The sequence below is a fragment of the Sapajus apella genome, unplaced genomic scaffold (genome assembly GCF_009761245.1).
Source record: "Sapajus apella isolate SASKATOON/1434 unplaced genomic scaffold, GSC_monkey_1.0 scaffold155, whole genome shotgun sequence".
NCBI classification, from domain to species: domain Eukaryota; kingdom Metazoa; phylum Chordata; class Mammalia; order Primates; family Cebidae; genus Sapajus; species Sapajus apella.
Genome location: NW_022437095.1, coordinates 1816383 through 1819746, shown reverse-complemented (window position 1 = coordinate 1819746; position 3364 = coordinate 1816383). Strand labels below are relative to the sequence as shown.

The 3364-nt window shown below is 45.5% G+C and overlaps 1 non-coding gene across 1 annotated transcript; it reads right to left on the bottom strand.

Moving 5' to 3' along the window:
* Positions 1-228: 228 nt before the first annotated feature.
* On the bottom strand, positions 229-332 carry LOC116541757. Its single transcript, XR_004264934.1, has one exon. It is a non-coding gene; the product is annotated as a U6 spliceosomal RNA (small nuclear RNA).
* Between the last annotated feature and the right edge of the window lie 3032 nt (positions 333-3364).

The following is a 3364-nucleotide window of genomic DNA, read 5'->3' as shown; positions in this document are numbered from 1 at the left end:
GCCTGGGCAACAGAATGAGACTCTGCCTAAAAAAAAAAAAAAAAAAAAAAAAAAAAAAAAGTCAAATGCCATATTAAAACTATAAGAAAATATCCTCGTGCCCAAGTGATAGGCTGGGGTGAATAAGTCTGAACATTTTATTTCTATTTGTTAAAGAGCTTGAGGCTGCACAATGGTCCTTGTATCCAGGAAGCCAGAGTTCCTGCGTGCAGTCCTCTCCTGTGTGTGAGGCAGGGATGCAGGCTCATCGCGAACATGTTGTCCTTCTGCAGGGGCCATGCTAATCTTCTCTGTGTCCTTCCAACCTTAGTACATGTGCTGCTGAAGCGAACCCAAGATGAACATTTAAATGAGCAAATGCTGAGTCAGCAGATCGCTCCCCTAGTTGGGGTGGGCTTCATCCTATGAATGAATATCTTGAACAAGAGCAAGAGAACATCCCCAGCTGAAGGCCTTCAGAGGACACTGTACCACTGGCTCTCCCGCAGCCCACGTGGGGCATTGCCAACTCCTCAGGGTCCACAACCACATGAGCCAATTCCTTGTCATCTCTGTTACCTTTCTATCTATCTGTCATCTATCCACCTGCCATCCATCTCTATCATCCATTGATTATCCATCTACTATCTATCTATCTATTTCTATCTACTACCTGTCTACCATTTAGCTTTCTATTTACCTACTGTCTGTCCATCTGTCAACCACCTCTATCATAGATTCATCTATTATCTATCTATCTATCATACATCTACTACCTGTCTACCGTTTAGCTTTCTATTTACCTACCATCTGTCCACCTGTCATCCATCTCTATCATCGATTGATTATCCATCTATTATGTATTATCGATCTTCTATCTACTACCTGTTATTTAGCTCTCTACCTATCATTTATCTGCCTGTCATCTGTCTCTATCATCCATCTATCATCTATCTGTCTATTATCTATGTATTTATGTATGTCTGTATCTATCTACCACCTATTATTCACCCTTCTATCTACCTATCATCTATCCACCTGCCGTCCATCTTTATCATCCATTGATTATCCGTCTATAATCTATCTAGTTATCATCTATCTACCCCTTGCCTATTATTTAGCTTTCTATCTACCTATCATCTATCCACCTGTCATCTATCTCTATCATTCTATCTATCTATCTGCTATCTACTCCCTGTCTATGATTTAGCATTCTCTGTCATACATCTATCATCTGTCAGTCATCTACCGTCTGTCATCTACATCTCTTTCCCTTTTATCTATCCTCTGGGTATTCCCATGCATTATTTTTGTTCTGTTTCTCAGAGAAATACAAATTAACACACACTAAACAACAGATGTACAGGATTGCATGTTGCTGGATTTCATTAGAAACAACCAAATGCCATCAGTGGGGTCTGTAGAGTCAGTCCCTGAATGCCCAGCATGTGCACCAGAGGCCCTGGCGTGGGCCTGGCAGGTGCTACTGCCCCCCTGTGCATCTGGCTGGCTGTGTTGTGCTGGAGGGGTTGGTGGAGGCTGGAGGCCCCCAGCAGCAAGCTCCGGGCTGGGCTTTCTTCTGGACCTTGGAAGACAGCTCCGCCCAGGCACAGGCACATGGAGAGGTGGGGGGGCATGTGGCCCCTTTCTGAAGGACAGCCCTCCGTCAAGAAGGAACAGGACTCGGAAACAGGGTCCAGCTCCTGCCCTTTGGGGCCATAGCTGAGGCATGTGCTGCTGGGTTTCCAGTGGGATACCTGGGACTGGTTTCTAGGGTCTACACTGATAATTGGTCCATACTGCTGAGTTTTACTGGCTTCCCCCTTCCTGCCCTTCTCTCAGACGCCTGCTAGATACAGTCTGGGCATCCAGTCCCACTTTGATTATGGAACGGTTTAACAGGATCAGTTAAACTGTGTGGGATGTGGGTGTATTGTTAAAGTGAGAAGAAGAAATGTCAAACCCAGTATAACTGTGCTGTTTGGGAAGAGATGTACCCACGCACGGTGTTGTACACTTCTGGAGTTGCGTGAGGAAACTTGGAAAGCAAAAGCATGTGTAAGAAATTAACAGAGGAGTGGCCAGTCTATGTGGTCACGCCTGTAATCTCAGCACTTTGGGAGGCTGAGACGGTGGATCACTTGAGGTTAGGAGTTCAAAACCAGCCTGGCCAACATGATGAAACTCCATCTCTACTAAAAATACAAAAACTAGCCAGGCATGCTGATATGCGCCTGTAATCCCAGCTACTTGGGAGGCTGAGGCAGGAGAACGGCTTGAACTTGGGAGGCGGAGGTTGCAGTAAGCCGAGATGGTGCCACTGCACTCCAGCCTGGCCACAGAGTGAGATTTCATCTCAACAACAACAAAAACTAACAGATGACAGGGCACAGTGTGTGTGGGGATGCTCCTTTGCTCAGGCTCTATAACCAAACATGGCAACATGGGGCACTCAAACAATACGAATTTATTCTTTCTGGGTTCTAGAGGCTGGAGGTCTAAAAGCGAAGTGTTCCCAGTGTGCGTCTGTCCCCGACCTCTCGGGCTTGCAGGCAGCCATGATCTCCGTGTCTCTCCACATGGCATTCTTCTTCTGCAGCCGCCTGTGTTCTGATTTCCCCTTTACATAAGACATGGGTTATATTGGATTGGGACCTGCCCATATTATCTCATTTTACCTTAATCACTGCTGTAAACACCCTGTCTCCAGATGCAGTCACATTCTGCGTCGTTGGGACTTTATGAATTTCGGGGGGGTCACAATTCGGTTACAACATTGGAGATGAAACTATGACTTCTAAATTCTTACCTTTCTATATTTTGATTTTTAAAGCATACATGCATTTCTGGGTAAACTATTACACTTAGGAACTAATATTAACATAGAAAAGGAGCTATTGTGTGCTGTGGAAAGCATGCTTCTCTTTCATTTAGTTTATCTGTTTTCATATCATTAATCAGAAATTCTGAAAGCATAACGCTATGGGTGGAAGTCACTCTTCTGGTTGAATTTCCCAGGTGATGACCAAGACATGGTCAAAGTGGCCTGAACTTGCTGCCCCCACGTCTCTTCCAGAGCCATTATCCCAAACCAGCGGTGGCCACCATGGCTGTGCTTCTGCCAGAGGCTTCCCCTTGCTCCAGGAGTTCGCTGGGCTCAGGAGGGAGAACACACACAGGATTTTCAGCACATCTCTCTCTAGTCCTCAGGATAACAGGGCAGGGCCTAGATGTCTGTGGCCTCTTGTTTTTACTTCTGTTTGACTGCAATTCAGAAACCAAAGAGTTCCCAAAAGCTATAAACATCCCTGTGGACAGAAAAGGGCTGCTATGTCAGGAAGGGTGATGAAGCCTGATCATCGTGTGGAGATTGTTTTTTTGCTAC